Below are 18,218 nucleotides of genomic sequence, written 5' to 3'. Positions count from 1 at the left end.
GCCTAACTTCTTTCTTATCAACAATATTTAAACAAAACAATATTGCTTGTATAAAGTACAGACAGCCCTTAAGAGGTCAAATGAATCAACTTATAAAGACCAGTTTATCAAGTGTGTGCCAATATACTGTGGACACCTTATCCTGAAAATGTATTAATGGCTGCATGCCAGTCCTACTTCAAAGAAAGCTGCCATGAAACAACTAACAAAGTCCTCCTCCTAATCACAAGCATGAAAATTCCTTAACTCTTGGAAATGTGTATTCAGAATTAAGGGAGAGAACAGGCAGGCAAAAACAAAAAAAAAAACCTCAACAAACCCATACATAACTTATTTTTTGCCAAGGGCAAAAACATTCTCCAAAGGCTGTCAGATGACTCTGAACATTTTAGAGGACATTGTTCTGGGCATACACAGCAAAAATTCACTAAGAACTTGGAAGTCAAAGAGAGCTTCCACAACAATGATAATAGGTCCTTTGAAAAACAATTACCAGAGCAACTATGGATGAAAAAGTGCATGCATATAAGCAAACTGAACTGGACAGAAGAAAACAGTTGCCAGAATACCTTTAGATTCGAATTGGGAAATACATTTCCTTAATTTTCCTCATTTCTCTGAAGTTGCTAGTAACCTGTTATGTACGTTGCATCTTTGTAGTATCACTCTTAAATTAACTAGGATTTACCTAATGTTATAAGTACATATTCTAGTACTGGATAACCTGTTCCAAAACAAAGTTAGTGGGTAGTGAATATTAGTGGGTAGTTCTGCTATCGCTGTAACTAAGATCTGGGAGGGAAAAAAAAAGCCAAACAAAGCACAGAAGAAAGGGGTTTTGTAACCATAACAAACAATAGTGACGTTTTGTCTACATACTTCTTTGAAGGTCATCATAACCGGCCATAACAAAGGAATTGTTATCACCTAGGTTAAAATCTGATGAATTGTAAATAAAGATCACAACTGCTTATATTTGAGCTGAAGTACTTATGCTGGAAAGAAGTATACATCCACCATCTGGTGCGCAGTAATTACAGAAATTAAAACCACATTTCTGTGGCCTGCCTTTAACAATTTTTACTGATACAGTAATACTTGATCTTCTTAGGGAGCATAATCTAAACTCATGCTGTTAAATGATCATAAGACTATCCAGTGCATGGCATAAGCAGTTCATTAAGCTGGAATCTTTAAAAACACTTGCTCGCTCCCCAGTACTAAGGGAAAGAGTTCCCGTAGGTTCACGTCACGCCGTTCAATTTAATCCACAGTCAAGGCGAGTTAATTTCACACCTGCTGAGCGATATCCTGATGGATGGCACCACAGCAGGTCATTAATTTTGTTTCCTTTTGATTAATTTCACACCATACACTGGACACAGTCTTTCGAGCTACGACGTCTAAGAGCACAGCTTAATGCCCGCAAAGGGCTAAGTCAGGTTTTGACTGCTTGCCAAAAGGCAAAGGCCCCAGATGTGATACAAGTGAAAGGGAGCTTCACTGGGCTTGGCACTGAACTCTGACATCATGACAGGTGTGGCAGGACACAGACCAAACAGCAGGTTTTAAGTGTGCTGCTCTTGAGCATAGCCACAAAGCAGAAACTCTGGATATACCTTACTCACAATCAAGAAGGCAACATTAGTTTTATTTGCCACAGAAACCCTTCCATCATTTACTAACTGATGATATACCTAGCACGGTATAAAGATTTACCAAGACTATTATAATTTCTGATTCTAAAGAAAAAGAAAAAAGAAAACAAGAAAAAAACAACCAAGATCACACAGGATGAAAGAAGAGGAAGGAAACGCTAACATTCAAGGATGACAACACCAGCCATCATTGCCACCAGAGCAGAAGGGGAAACAGTGGGTCATTTTGTCACTCTAGTTAGTGAAGACATCTGGGGCCCTTGGAGGTTTCTGGACCCACAGGAGAGGGTCCAGGCACAGCAGAGGGCTGAGCTGAGCCAGCAGCTCCCAGCAGGAACAGCCAAATCTCCCTGCACTTATCCTACTGCTCCAAGCCTCTCAGTCTTACACCCCTCTTTGTGCTATATGTGCCAAATCAACAGATCCCTCGATGAGCTGATTGAGCTCATGAAAACAAAAGAAGCCTTTTTTCCACATTAGCTTTCTGCTTGTTTCACAAACCAAGCTGTCTAACAGATAGGTCAGGTGCGTATCAGAGCTGGTGAAAATGAAAAGGAGAAATTGTATCTTTTGGTAGCAAAGAAGTGTTTAGCTTAGCCCTTCTCTCCTTTTTAAGGAGTGATTCAAAGCAGCAGCCCCAAAAGCCTCATCCTCCCTATTGACTACGGAAGGACTTGAGCTCCCTAAACTCAAATTAGGATCTGCTTTCATCCCTTCTTTTCCCTTTCTCCATGCACCCCAATATTCTACAACACAATAAATATCAGGGAATCATTGCTCATCACTCACGCAAAGCTTTTGCTCTTTTGTGCTTCAAAGTAGTGCTTTACAACATAATATGAGCAAATTTTTAATCTTTCTGATTGTGAAGAATAATTTAGAAAACACAGAAACGCTCATTCTTAGCAGCAGCCATTTTTGGCAAGAGAAACTATTGCAGTGAAGTCAAAATAGTGGGGAGAGTGACAGGGAGGATGGTTCTGTGATTTAACAAATGGAAATGACACAGGACACGTGATTCAGTATGCATGGCTTAAATCTCTCAGTGTGACAGGCTTAAGTGAAGAAGACACGAGCTACTCTGAATCCATCTGTGCCATTCTACTTCTCCAAGCAGAAGTCATTGCCCCCTCACATCTGCCCATGGAATTAACCTCAGTGTCCCCTAGACGTTATGCAAACTAAGGAGGGCAATAATCAATTTGCTATTTCAGCTACAAATCTGGTCTTGCTAGTTTGGTTAGCATAGTTCAGGCTGTGTAGACTGGCCCTTCCATTAAGATTGCAGGAATCTCTCCTACAATCATCCTGTTGTTCTCTTCTGGTTCAGCACACTGACTGACACCATGACTTACTATCAAGTACTTGATCAAAGGCTCCGCACAAAGCTTGAATAGGTGCTGATTTGATGTGTTATAATGGTTACCTGTTTATCTGCCAACATGTAATTATCAGCATGAACTGAAAAATTTTACTGTCAACTCCTATAAAGAATATAAACACAGGATGAACAAGAAGCTGGATTAATAGGATTTAGCCACTGAATGGAAATTCAGAGTAAATTATCTCAACCATCAGAAGCTGTGAGCTGGATTTGGTGGATGGAACTCCCATCACTGGCAACCAATGATGACAATTTTGACAGTCAGGAGTAACACAGAAGAGCTACAGCTTCAACCAGATTTGCAGCAGTTTTTGTTCTTGCTTATCATCACCATCACATGGTTCACATTATGAATGGGAAAGTGAACATTTCAGTCCTTTCCCCAGTTACCCAAAACTCAGTATAAAAAAAGAGTTTGTGAGAGAACTAGTTTATGATGTTTACATTCTTGGGTGTGTAGAGAACACCTGGGCTTACTTCCCTCTGTATGTCTCAGTTCTAAGGGGCTGCTGAAGAAGCCATTCACCTTCTATCCAAGATCTCTCTGTAGCTGAAAAAAACCCAAACAACAAAACCTTCCACACCCCATTCCAAAAAAACCCCTACAACCCAAAACAAAACAACCCCCCAAAACCCCCAAACTGAACACCAACCAAAATCCTTAACTAAGCCACTCAGGTCACACTTCTCAAACAACCAACTTCTTATCCTCCCCTGAAAGTGGTGGTACTTCCAAAGAGCAGAAACTTAATCTGCCTGTATATCATTTGAAATTAGGAAACAAGAGAAGCCCAGCTCTCAAGCCAGGTCTTAAATTGTTTTGGTTTTTTTTTCATCTCACACAAATAATAGATAATTAAGGTGAAATTTCCCATAAGTGCATAGATTAATCCTTACCAAATCTCTTTAATTATTACAGCAATTTGTGAACTAAAAGCTAAGTGCAATAAAGAATGAATTTGAAACTGCTGTATGTTTGCAAATATTCATTATGCACATCACCATATGTCAGGCAGAATCTCTGAAGGTGAATCTCAAACAAGTGATTACCACTGAAGCAACATGATGGAGAGTAAAGTAGACAAGTAATATTTTTAGCTTCATCCCATCTTTGTCCCTAGAGGAAAGCGTTCCCTCTAGTGTGGGAAGGTGAGGGTGGGGAGGAAAAAAAAGCCTAGAAAATTAAACCATGTTTTTTCTCAACACTAATGACCCATTTAAAACAGTCTTATGTAATTCAACTGAGATTATAATTGTGTTGGTATGGATTTAATCTTATATTTTTCAGTCTGAATAATATCAGAAGGTTATTTACCTCACCTGCCTACTAGAGTTTTCTGAACTTTCTCAGCTTAAGAAATTCAGTCCTCTGTAGCTTCTCAAATCGATTAAATTTTTAAAAAAGGGGCAAGTCTGGTGAGATAATTTTGCACTTGTCTGAACTGTACAAGGTTTATACAATCTGAAGCTATGTAATTATGTTAAATACCTTCTACCTTCTTCTTAAATTTTCACCAGCCCTGGAATTCCCCCACGTGTGCTCTTCGGTGTGTTCTCAAGCATGCACGTCGAGCTTTTCCCCCTGCAGAGCTGGGAACACAAGCCAGTTCTTAGAACACGTGGTTTAAACTGAAGCACTGTCATTAAATGAAAAGCTTTTCTAAAAACAAGCAGAAATGGGTCCACTTTGGTAACTGCTCTCTAAAAAGGTCACATGAAACTTGGCATTCACAAATCTCTTTGCCACTCATAGTTGTATGGATGGAAGAGACAAAAAACTGCTCCTTCTAGCAGAAAAATCTCACTGTGTACAAACTAAAAGCTCCTTCACACATTAGATGGGCATAAGTATAAATTGAAAAAAACACCTCCTATGTACAACAAAATATCCATATATTTGTCAAACACTATCTGAAGAACAGGGATCAGGTAAGTCAGACTTCCAAGGTCCACTCAAAAACATTAGGTTACTATTTAGGTTATTTCTCCTGTGTTTCAACAGTACAAACACATTATAAACAATATAATGTAAACACCAAGACTTCCTTCCTTCTTCCTCAAGATTAAAAAAAAACCCTCTAAAAAATACCTCCTAAATAGCCTCTCAAATCCAAATGGTTTCCAGAATCAGAAAGGAAATTCAATAGACAATATTGTCCACCTCTAGAATGCTGACAGTGAGAAGTTCTGCATTTTGATCTAAGAAGGTTCTTCCTGAAGCCACATTTATATTAGTCAGGTAAATGTACAAGACATAAAATAAACCCACAGACAGGAATACTCATCTATAAATATGTACCAAAACCCCTCTCCTTTCAGACAATCTATTTGAAAATTATTACAATCCAGCAGTTAATGTAAATGCACAAAGCTGCCAAAAAGATCACTTACAGCTCTGAGCAGAATGTAAATGATCTTGAAACAGTACTGTGGTACAAGCAGAGAGGAAAACAGAGACCACTTTACTGACACTACCACAGATGAATGCATTTCTTTACTGTTTAGTCAAATCTAATGAAGAGAAAAAGATAGGCAGAGACAGAGGAATAGATTTTCTAATATTATGAAAATACTCATTCCTTTCAACTGACAGGGGAATTGTGCTGGCAAACACATCTTAAAAGTTGATACAAAAAGCCTTTCTCTTTCAAACTCTGTATCACCGGGCTACATTGATTTACCTTTGTAACAGCCAGGATGTGACAGATAACCTGCAAATAACTATTTAAGGCATTATCTTCCCACATTTCAACACCCTGAGCAGTCCATTTGCTGTGTGAGCTACAACCGTGAGGGTCCAACACAGCTCACGGTGTCCCACTCACCTTACAGCTGTGTTCACTGCCTGAAGCAGGGAAATGTGTGCCTGAGCCATGTGCATGCCGAGGACATCAGTGGCTCTGACTGCAGGGGGGACACCAAAACACAACACTTCAACAGTGGCTGCAAGTGCTCAAGGCCAGGCTGGAGGGGGTTCTGAGGAACCTGGGATAGTGGAAGGTGTCCCTGCCCAGGACAGGAATGAGATGAGCCTTAAGATCCCTTCCAACACAAACCATTCTGTGATTTTATGATTAATTCTATTATTAGGTCTGGTCCCAAAGAGAAGAACAGTTCAAGTTACTAGCCTGACAAAAGAAAGAATCAATGTTTTTTCAATAACATTTTCCTCTGTATTTCAGAGGAATATGATATTTCTTTCTGCAGCTTTTATGACTTAATAGCTTCCAACTTAGGCTGTTATTTTAACAATGAGAAAAGTCATATCCTCCAGTTTGGACTCAGCATATGACTTGAGGATCAGGACTGGAAGAAGCAGCTTAATTATGAAGTGACAATAGTTAGCATGGACTTACAGGACATTTCAGATTTTTAAAAGTTGTCTAAATTAAGATTTATTTGCTGTCTTGCTCTACTCAGCTTTTCTACATTCTAACAGACTACTGAGACAATATAAAGTATCAAACTTACATTTACTTCCAAAATATTTTCATTTGTTTATCCTGACTAGCTTTCTTTGAGAGGTATAATGATAGCCTCAGATGAGATTCCTACACAAACATTTATAATAATCAAGCCAAATGCGTTATTCCAATAATACATTGACTATATCAGCAAAAACATGGAAGATAATTCTGGTGCAAATAATCCCAAGGGGAAAAAAAATAAATCTGTAGACTAGGACAAATTACTGGACATTCATGGATTACCCAGTTTTTCAAGGTGCTACTTTCATTTTCTGTGAATTCAAAGCTTGTGCAACACACACAGTGAGTCAGACCTTCAGTAAAAACACTCTCAATAATTACACACATCCTGAGGTCCCTTGAAAAAGCCTCATCAGAAAGAAAACCAAAACAAAAAAACCCATGAACAACCCACAATAAAGGAGATCTGTGTATGGAAGAGGTATTGTTGTGACAAAAAAAGGTGCAAGATGAGCTGGCCTTCTGAAGGCTTCAAATCAATGCTTGAAACCATCTGTTTTTATAAATAGGTAATAAGGAACCCAGCAGAAAGGGACAAGATGAACTAGAACCTATTATTAGCTGATTATAACAAAGATTCAGCACAACTGCACATAGATTGTTCAGAGACTTCATCAACTCTCTCTTAATGGTACAGAAAAAAAAAAAAATCCATCCAGGTTTGTCTGGTGGATGGAGCAGGATGAGTGGGTCCTCTGCTAGTCAATTCAAGAAGTCAAGGAGTTTAGCAAATAAGGGCATTTCCTAACTGGTTTAATTAAAAAAAAAAATAGGTTATAGAAACTGAAAAACAATTTCAGAAGAACACTTTGTGGAATGGGAAGGAATGCATGAGGTAAAGCTCATGTGTAATGTGTCTCCAAAAATCTCAAGTCACGTGGCAAAATCGCATCCTTGAAGATGAAAACTTTGGAGCAAATCAGCAAAAGCAATTCTGCAGAAGTCTGCACCAAGACAGAAATCCTGCTGTTTCTACAAGCACAGCAGGGGATACAGAAAGCCCTCCTCACACATAACTGAAATCCCACAACACCAAACCAAAGTTACGCATACTTAGATTTAGAGATTCCCATGACATCCCAAATAAATTTTAATAAAGGAACTAAAGACCTGAACACCAGAGTAAACTGGACAATAATTACCAATGCACTGAGGCACACACACAACACAAGTGGTAATATATTAGCAAAAGAAAAAGAAGTATGAAAATTCGACAGATTTCTTTCTCTGTTTGTCAAATGCAAGGATGACAGAGCTGGTCAGTACAAAATAAAAAATGAGAAGGTTTTAATTCTGCATTTTTGTGGTCTAGGCAAACATCTTTATCCTGAGCAATGGGCTTGATCCCCATAGTACAGGCAAGGTAGACACTGTAAGGTTCCTACAGTAATTTCTGCCATACTACAAAGCTGCATCAGCAGCCCTTTTAATTAAATGTCAAAGTTTAGTTAAAGAATAAGGTGGGTGGCATACTTAAAAATATTCTGTAGCTTATTAAAGGGGAAGAGTACACCTTCCTTTAAAAAATCCTTTCATAATGCACACGGAAAATCAATAGAGTGAATATTGAATTGTATGCCAGGAATTTATACAGTGAAGAGACATTTTTTTGTTTTAAAAGTTGGATTAACAAACATAAAAATGATAGTAGGCAATGGAGTTCAAGTTTGCCAATGTGCACCATGAACAATACTCAAGGGTAGAACAGACTTGAGGTACAAACAACAGTATGAATAGAGCCCAAGAAAATTCTAACAAACCAGAGTACTAATAGTGGATGGGGGGGGGAAATCCATTCTTTAAGTACATGGGATAAAGAAAACTTGCACTTCAAATGGAGGGAAAAAAGAACCCCTGCTTCTTTTTTAAAACACTTTTTAAAACATTTTTTAAACCCCAAATAATGTGAAAACAGATTCTTCAGATCTCTATCTAACCCCCTTCTTAAGTAAAAAAATGCAAAATTGATGTAGACCAGTTTTCCACGTGTAGTTAAATGACAGTACTATTTTTCAAGTACAGCTTTTTCAAGACTAAACTTTTTTCCACTTACAAGGCTCACAGTTTTCTTTGCTCTAGAAGTGGCCACATGCATGCCAGTACCTCAGTGTGTAAGAAAGTGTTCCTAGGCATGTTACAAGTAATTCAGCAGTGGCATTCTGTGACATTACACACTGCAAAAGCTATGCAACCAGTGCATATGGAAACTACGACGCCAGGAAATGAATCAAGGTACAAGGACTTTAATAGAAGCTGAACAGAAGCTAAACCTGTTACAGGCTTTAGCTCTGTATCAGCCAGCACAGCCCTCAAAGGAAAGTTTAAGTGTACACTTGGGCCTCATTGTGCTGGTTCCAGTATACAGAGACAGAGGTTTAAGTAGCATCAACTCCAGAAGAGCTTAAGTAAACTGCAGTGTGCCTTTTACAGCGGCACAGAACTTCACCCACTGCGGTTAAACTCTCCTGACACCACCGTAAAGATCCAGTCCTTTCACCACAGACCACACTGATTCCCTGCTGGTAACAAATCAATAGTGCTGCAACAACTGCTCCTTCACCACACACCTTCAGGGGCCAGACTGGATCAACTCCTGAACAGGAATTCCAAACGTACAGTGGGAAGTACTGTTTCCACAGAACTTCATCTCTGATGCAAGTATGCAGAAATTTGTAATGGAAACTAAGCCCTTGAGCATCTTCCAGCCTGAAGTTCCTCCTTGCTCCTTCAAATATTCTCTAACTTACCTTGGGGAGAAATTTGCCATGATAGGTCGGATGAAAGTTAATGTAACCCTTTCCTCAAAGGAATCATGAATCATCCCATGAAATTATCAATCCAGAACCCAAGGGCAGTCACTTCAGACCACAGAAAGATTCACAGCAGTGACCAAAACCTGATATCAACAAGCTGCCTGAGTGGCCTGAAACCACCAGGATGTAGATTCAGTAAGAGGTCAAATCACTTTGTGGAACCAAACACTCCTGCAACTTGGTTTCATTTCTCACACCATTAATACAGTCAGAAGTTTTTATTTTACTAATTGGTCAATTTCTTGAACTGAGGAATGCAGAGCTACTGAAAAAGCTCAGGGAAAGTATTCCAACAAGACCTACACCTTGTCTATAAGGAGCACAGTTTATCTTTGTCTTTCAAGAGCAGTTAAACCATCAAATTCTTTTTCTTTCTAGAAAAATGTTTTTACTATTTTTGTTGGTTTATAAACAAACTCTATTGGTATTTAAGAAAATGTCTATTTAAAATAACAAGCTAATGTTTTATTTTAAGCTATAACCAAAACCATATTTAAAAAAGAACCATCAAATATGGCAACTTGGTTACAAGCTCTTAAAATTAGACTAAGCATTCAAAACTGGTTAATTCAATCTGTAGTAAAATAGCTGTTGGCTTTAGCAGAAAAGCCACTAGCAGCATTCCTCTCCTGCATGCTTTTTTGCAGTCAAATAAAATAAAAGTAGCTGCACAACACAAAGAGACGTGAAGTGTAAACAGAATGATACTGCATTTCACCATGTTCCTGGAGGATCAATAATCCTGAGAGAGAAAGTGCATTTCATGGAAAGAAACACAGGGAAGCAAACTGCTCCTTTTTACAAGAACTTAGAAAACCAAAACAGTGTGCTCAAGGCTTGATTGGAACAAGGTGGTCAAATATCCTGTGAAACCTGGGCTGAAGTCTGAGTGGTAAAGATTGAGAAATCTTTCTTTACTGCTCTACAGTGTGTTCCACACCCTTTCTTCCAACACTGTCAGATCAAACCTGTACAGGGAGAAGCAAACTCTAAGAAAAAGGAAAGAAATTGGAACACCTGATACAGAGGTGGAGTGGTGCAGCATGAAACTTTCTTGAGCAGCTTAGAGCTGGTATTTTCAATCTTCTAAACTTACAATTTAGAAAATTAAGTCATTGCACAATCTGTATTTGTACTGGGCCTATCAAGAAAGACTCACAGAAATTACTTAACAAGCAATTACGTAAGATTGTTAGGAGGTAGATTATCTGTTCAAGGATTTTTATTATCAATACTATACCAATTTTCAAATGCACTGAATGAAGGAGTTATGTATATTTTTAATTCACACTATGCAGACAAGGTTTATGTGTCTCATGAAATGTTTCAGATAATACCTCTTCAATCAAAACACATTTTATGCTTCATTTTACAAAAAAGAAGGTCAAAATAGAAGACAAAACACACGTTAGTTATGTGGGTCCTTAAATACTTGAAATTGTCTTCCAGGGATATCACATGCATTCTGCAGAGTTCAAAAACTGCATTGAAGCTGCACTGAACAGCAACAGTTCTCTGCAGAAAAGGATCAGAGAGAAAGAGTGAGAACAGGGAAAAAAAAAAAAAGGAAAAAAAAAAGGGGGGGGGGGTGGGGAAAGAGAGAGGTGAGGGAAAAGACACAGCACTTCAAACTCAAGAGAACTACTGCCCAAGGGAATATATTCCAATACAAAAGATTCTCATTAGTCAAACAGTAAAAATGTGTCAATCCACTCTGGTCACACATATTGCAGACAAGAGGACTATGACACAATGTGGCAGAAACCAAGTGTTCAGTATCTTCCAAAGGTCAAAAACCATCCAGTTCACAAAACACAATCTTGGGCAGGAATGGCAATTCACTGCAGTTTGTACCTTTTAAGACAACGTAGAATCCTGAAATCTCTCAGTTGGAAAAGGCACTTGAGATCATCAAGTCCAAAGGTTTACATGTCTTTGAAATACCTCCAGGGATGCTGATTCAGCCCCGGGCAGCCTGTTCCTAACTCCTTTAGGTGAAGGAGTTTTACCCAGCATGAAATCTATTACTTGATCAGCAGCTGTCTGAGAATGCCTTGCTAGGACCTCAATGCAGGTTAAATACAAACCTGAACCAGTCAAGGTGCACAAAGGAAAGGAGGAAAACAATCCTAACAGGCAAAGGGAAACAAGCAGCAATAACTTCATTACCTAACTCTAACAAGAGTGAAAAAAACCCAAAACCTTTTAGTTTTAAACCTATTCTAGGGAAACATAGCCACAAGGAATACATTTAATGTCAAAGATTATACATAAAGAAATGTAACAAACTATATGACTTATGAGCAACAAGCAATAAAAGTAAAATCAGGTTCAGCCTGCTATTGTAATCTCGGGAAATCCTTTTGTCTAAAGGACAAAGTCAAAAGAGGGGGGGTTGATCACTTTCTAAGATTACAGGATTTTATCAGGATATAAAAATCAGTAAGACAAATGTCAGCAGGTTAGACTAATAATCAAGGTTAAACAGTTTGGAATGCCTGTGGGATATATGAAAAAATACAGTTAGCTAAGAGGAATAAGAGGTCCTTGTGAGACTCAAAAGGCCAGGATCACAGGATTCTTAACTCATACATACCATAAATAATAAATCAAATGAATCACAGCGTTGACTTAAGCTTTCCTCGTGAAAAGGACTTCACTATTTAGAGTACTGCAAGAGGGAATCCCTGTCCCCCGAAGTATTTCCTCTTTGTACTTTCACTGCAGTGTCTCCCTAGTACACAAGCTGGCACACAGGTATGAAATCTCTTCAGCAGAAGTTTCAAAAAGAAATAGCTGCATCATGGCCTGAGTGTGTGCACAGACCTTGGGCTTGAAGGATTGACCTGATAAGAGCAGCCAAGACTTCTCCTTGTGGGAAGGTAAGAACAAAACCCCACAATTCATCTCAAGACAGCAGAACTATTCCAGCTTGAGTAAAAGAAGGCTATCCACTCTGATAAAAGTCTGCATTGCCACAGAAAGGCAATGCCTCACATCTGGAGGCTGTGTCAGCAGTTGTGTCAATTCTTCATCATTAGGGTGGCTCCTCCTCAGATGACATCCACTTTAGGAAGCCTCTGTCATTATCCAAACCCCTCCACTGAACTAGCCTAAGTTTGTACAAAACTCTATTCACCCTCTCTTGGTAACAATAAATAACAGTAAGTTATCAGCTCACATGAACAAGCAAGAAATAGTAAAAACAAAATAGGGTCAAAAGCAATGGGAATCAAGCACTACCAAAACATGATCTGAGTGAGATTTATACCTCGGAATGAGAAATTGTACTTCATTACATTATAGGTCTCAGCTCTTCGAGAAATGAAAGTCTAATAGATAAGGAAGCCTTCAAAACTTCAGTATTCTACGCCAATAATATAAAGAAGAAAACAAGAAGAAGAAAACAAGAAGGTTTTGAGTGTGCTGGCATACAGAGGTTTGCAAATACAAAATTTCACTTTTTCTTCTGAAGTATGGAAGATTAATTAAGTTTTGGTGTTCTGGGGATTTTTTAAGTTCATGTGTGTATGTGGTATATGAAACACGGAGATGCACAAATATTAACTTGGCAAAAGCAGAAAGGAGTAAAGAATGACCTTATTTCACTCCAAACAGTTCAGAATTTGTTTGAAATTGAAGATGCAGTAATAGCAAAACTGCTTGATTCCTGAAAGGGTTTCCACTCATCAGATTCCCAGCTGATTAGCACTGTGCAGTGTGTTCATTTCCTCAGCAGATGCTTCCGATGTTTTTCACCAAGAATTGCTGCTGGAGTTCCTGGTTCCAAAACAGGCTAAGCACAGGAGCTCTGCAGACACTTCGGGAACGATGTGATATAAGTGAAAATACTATCAGAACCTGGCACTTTGATATTCATCAGTGTATTTCTTTCCATCATCTACTTAAGAGACTGAGCAAACACTAAGTCAGACAATCTGTTGGCAAATAACCATCATGTTTGCCACTGGATCTCCCTTGGGACTGCTCTTCCCAACAAAAAACCTAAACTAATTCTGCCATTCTCTCATAAAACACCAAGTCTCCTTTACTTCTCAATCTTCTCACAACATGAACACCGCATTCACATAAGCCTACAAAACACCCACCACACAGCTAATAATACCTGCTAGGGGCAGTTAATGCCAATGACTCCTGAAGTTCTATTAAAATTTTGGGGCCGAGATGAGGAATGAAACTGCACGCTAACCAATTTCACTCAACAGAAGCAGAAGCACAGGGAACCTGTTAGGTGACAGCAGCATACAAGGCCAAAACCATAACGCAGCAAATGAAAGAAAAAAAAAATTCAAAGTTGAAGGGAAGGGAGTGGTGCTAATAAAATTCCTAGTATTATCTGAAGCAGAGAAATTAATACAAAGCTTTCTTTTTCTTTTTTATGTAAGGGAAAGAAGGGAATCTGGTTGGAGTGAGATGACTTAAAACTGGAGAGCAATTGTCTTTATTCTAAGTCATTTTAAGAAATCAGAATTCTTCATTATTTTGCCAGGTTCCATTTCAAGAAGCAGATTAAGGATTTTACATGATTTGCACCCGATGTTGCTGGATGCTTCCCAAGTTTTAGGCAGTCTTGTTTGGGGAGCTTAGACAACCTGATCTTCTTATATTCAGCATTCAGACACTTTGTCTTTCAGCATCTTTTCAGTCCAGGCTGTATAAGCTGCCTTCCTCCGGGACAGCAAGATGGATTTATCACCCAGAAAAGAGGAAGCATATGTTCTTATTTAATCCTTATTCTGTTCGTACAAAATAAATCCATATTCTACATAGGAGCAACAGAAAACAGCCTGCATATGTTAAATCATGAAGAGAAGACATTTCTTTCAGTAAACATACTGCTCCACGGGCCACTCTAAGAGGAAAGTCTGCCCTACATCTCAGATAAGCAAAGAATAGAAAGCAGAAGTGAAAGTATGCAAAAAACCCCCACCAAAAACCACCACACCGGAAAAAAAGGTGAAGAGATTTTCCCCTAATATTAGGCTTGGTACAACCAGGAGTAATTAGGTGAACCATGGGTGCTGCAGTAAGCAGCGTTTCTCATGAAGTACAGTCAGAGTCATTACACAGAGATCAAGAAAGAAAAAAGTAAATCACCCAGTCAGACTAAATTGAACTTTGTGTCCCCAGGCAAAATTGCTTCAATAGTATAGAAACCAAGAACTAACAAGTTCCTCTTTTTTTTCGAAAGCCTTTTATGAAATGGCAAAATTATTCTGAAAGAATTGAGATCACCGCATTGATTTGGGAGCAAAGACATACACCCAGCCTGGAAACAACTTTAAACGCTGTCCTCCTGAGGACAGAGATTATTAGCAGATGAATCCCAGCGACTCTCTCCACCCTACCGGCATTTTTACACACAAAGCTGTTTGCTGAGATAAAGCACTTGCACAGCACTAAGTCAAAATTCATTCCTGCATTTAGGATTATGAGTCATGCTGTCGAAAAAGCCATCATGCTATTTCATGGGGACAAGGCGACAGAGCTTTTTGGACAAATAAAGACTGTATAATAATATGAATCTCAGGAGTGAGCCTTCATTTAAAAAGTGTTCTATTCCTGCTGCAGTTATCCAGAGAGATTGATGCAACGAGACCGAGTGCAAGAATCGAGAATTCATTTTCTCAGGTTTGCTGACCCTAATGCCAGAAGGAAAAATATGCTCTCAAAAGATGAGACTGACATTGTACCGTATCTGGAAAAGATGGAACCTACAGACTCTTGACAGTGGGGAAAGCCTCTACCAAGATTTACTTCCTGAAATGTCACTGAGTGACATTTATTTTCTCCCTAAATATGCTAAAAAGTAACTTTGCATTAAACAGCTGCTGAAACTCAAGAGGAAACAATACAACAATAGGTTCAGTGTAGGTACTCGCACCTATGCAACCACATCAGGTCAGTCAGTGCCTCTGACAGAACCCCCTGCTTATCAAGCCACAGGGTGATTGCTGATGGCTAAGAAATGCCGAAGCTGGCAATTAAAAAGCACTGTTTTTTTCCAATCCGAATCTCAGTGCACCTCTAGTATTTAAAAAAAAAAAAAAAAAAAAAAAAAAGTACGAGCTATGGCAGCCCAAGGCACATTTGGCACCGGGCTGACAGCTTTCAGGAACCTTTTTCTCAAATTCACTTCCTAGAGGTTTACAAAGCATTGGAGAGGGAACAAAACCAGCAAACCGGGTGGAACCGAGCGCTCGTAAACGGCATCGTAAGGGGGAGATTTCAACAGCCTCCCGCCCGGGATTCATCCTCCCACCCGCGGCACCGCCGCCGCGCCGGGCGCAGCCTCCCGCGCCGCTCCGTGCGCCCGGGGCCGCCCCCGCCCGCGGCCGCCGCCCGGCCCGGGGCCCCGCCGCTCCCCCGCCGCCGAAGGTCGTTCCGCAAGGTGACGGGGGCGGCCGGGCCGCGGCCGGGACGGGCCCCGCCGCTCCGGGCCGGCCGCTCGGCGTTCCCCCCATCCCCGCATCCCTCCCGCTCCGCGCCCACCGCCGCGCCCGGGCGGGCGGGGGCGATGCCGCCGGGGCGGGGAGGGGGGCGTCGGCCGGCGGAGCCCCCGCGCTCGGCCGCGGCGACCTCCGCACCGGGGCCGGGCGCGGCGGCGGAGCCCCGCCGGCCCCGCAGCCCGGAGCCCGGAGCCGCCTCACCTGTCCGGGCGGCGCGCAGGTCCCCGCGCCGGGCGGAGCGCGGCGCAGCGCCCATGGCCGAGCGCGGGCGGAGGCGCGGCCCCGCCGCCGGGGGACGGGCCAGGCGGGGGCGGGCGGCGCCGGGGAGCGTCTGCAAAGTGCCGGCCGCGCACGGGGGCGCAGCGCAGCGCGGCGGGGCGGGCGGGCGGAGCGCGGAGGGCGGGGCGGGGGAGCGCGCGCGGCCGGAAGCGCCTGTGACAGGGCGAGGCACAGCCAGGGAGTGTGTGCAAAGTGCGCGCCCGGGCGCGGAGCGCGCAGGGCCGGCCCTGAGGGGGAACCGCCCGGGCGGGGCCGCGGCCGCGGGTGTGGGCACGGGCACGATAACAGCCGCGATCACAGCCGCCGCCCGCCGGGGTGAGTGGGCCGAGGCGGCTCCCGGCCTCTGCCTCCCCGGGCTCGGCCCCCTCCCGCCAGGGTCTCGCTCGCCAAAGCCGTCAGGAGCCCGCCCTGAGCGGACCCCTCACACCGGCCAACACGTTTCCTAAGCATTAGAAACAGGTCTGAGTGTCTCTTCAGCCGCTTGGGCTGTCTTTAGAACACGCTCTAGGCGCAACCAGAAGTTCGCTCTGAGAGCCATTAGCGCAGGGCAGGCCGGAGTGGTTCTCAGCGGGGAGATGACGGTGGTTTGGAGCGGCGAGGCCGGCTCCCGGGCAGCGCCGCTTCAGAGCGCTCGGCCGCCCTCAGCCGCCTCAGAGCGCGTAGAGGCTGGGTGACACCTCGTGGCCGATCCTGCTCTCCTCTATGGATACAGCCTTCTGTCATAAACGACAACATCAAAGTAAAAAACTGTTTCTGCTTAATACACATAATGTGTATTTAAAAAAGCATAGCTGTGGGTTATAACAAAATGCAGAACTACGAATAATATCTGTTGCAATATTTATCACGTGCCTGGAATCATCAGGAAATGGTTACAAAATATTTTTTAAAAAAAAACAATTAGATGGCTATGTTTTTGGCAGTAATGGACAAAAATCCCTGCTGCTGTTTGGTGCCATTCCTCTGAGATTTCTGCACCCAGGACAGAAAATGGTGATGGTACAATGTATGATAAAGGATGCTTGTCTGCACCCATAAGCATCTGCAATAATGCTGGGTACTTTGGAGTTTGGCTTTTCACCCAGCTTTGTGCTGTGTTCCTCCTTAGGAAAGCTCACTGGCATCTAATGGGAGGTTAGGGATTTGGAAACTTTATGAGGTGCTGAATGATCAACCTTGGACAACCTTCTGTGTATATGGGGAAGTTCTTAAACGATCTTCTGTAGTTTGTGGAATGGGCTGACCTCACAGAGAATCAAAGCAGGTGAAATAACAGCAACTACAGCACTTTCAGTCTTTCCCAATCATTATGGTTTTAATTTGTATAGCTCATACACCGGAGCTATATACCTATATAGCTCATATACCTGAATTTTGAGTTTGATATGTTCTTATATTTAATATTATACAACTGTGGTCTCCTCTCAGAGTTCTTCCCAAAGGGAACGGTAGTCCTTACTGGATGGTGCAGGATGGTACCACAGTATTTATATCTGACACAGCTAAATGAAAAAAATATGGCAGTTATGAGCAAATTACGTGCCTTGATTAGGGAAGTGAAAACTGTATATGTGAGTGGGTGTGTGCCTTGAGAAAGTTTGGAAATGTTGGGTTCTTGGATCATAGAGAGCAAAAGACTGGAAGAAGAGAGAACATAACCCTCTGCAGCCCTGAGTGCATCAGGACTGAACTGGCCACTAACGTGTCTGTTCCTCATTTAGTGTGGGACAAATAGGCCACCAATTATTCACATTTAGCTCTTCCAGGCCTGTCCCACATGGAGAGTTCCACCCATCGTCTTGCTCATTCCCTGAGCATGGGAAGAGAGTGGGTGGAGGCCCCAGGAGAGGGTGATTAGGACCATTGAGGCCTCTTGCTGCAATCGGGGCCCTGGTGCTGGCGTCTCTTCTTGCCTGTTTGCATCTCTTCAGGACCCAATGTACTGATCCCCTGACCCTCGGTGCAAGGAGGAATCATTACAGAAATCATTAAAGTGATTAGAGAAGACAGTTGAGACATCTGTTGGTTGTGTGAAACCCCCTACATGTTGTTTAAACCTGGGACTGTGCATCTCAGCTGTACCTGTTGCTGAGAACTTCTGGGTTACAGTGAGAACTGTGTTTTCA

General features: G+C 41.8%; 1 protein-coding gene across 1 annotated transcript in view; it reads right to left on the bottom strand.

Moving 5' to 3' along the window:
• Positions 1–16,091, bottom strand: part of MGAT5 (alpha-1,6-mannosylglycoprotein 6-beta-N-acetylglucosaminyltransferase) — a 114,740-nt gene extending 98,649 nt beyond the window's left edge. Inside the window, exons 1-2 of the mRNA XM_066323144.1 lie at positions 16,015–16,091; positions 4,532–4,632 (exon numbers count right to left, since the gene is read on the bottom strand). The gene's annotated coding sequence lies outside the window, so the exon portion shown is untranslated. The remainder of the gene's footprint in view (positions 1–4,531; positions 4,633–16,014) is intronic.
• Positions 16,092–18,218: the final 2,127 nt, after the last annotated feature.

The sequence above is a fragment of the Sylvia atricapilla genome, chromosome 7, assembly GCF_009819655.1.
Source record: "Sylvia atricapilla isolate bSylAtr1 chromosome 7, bSylAtr1.pri, whole genome shotgun sequence".
In the NCBI taxonomy this organism is placed as follows: Eukaryota; Metazoa; Chordata; class Aves; order Passeriformes; family Sylviidae; genus Sylvia; species Sylvia atricapilla.
Note: the sequence above shows the minus strand (reverse complement) of the source record. Positions and strands in the feature narration are given on the sequence as shown.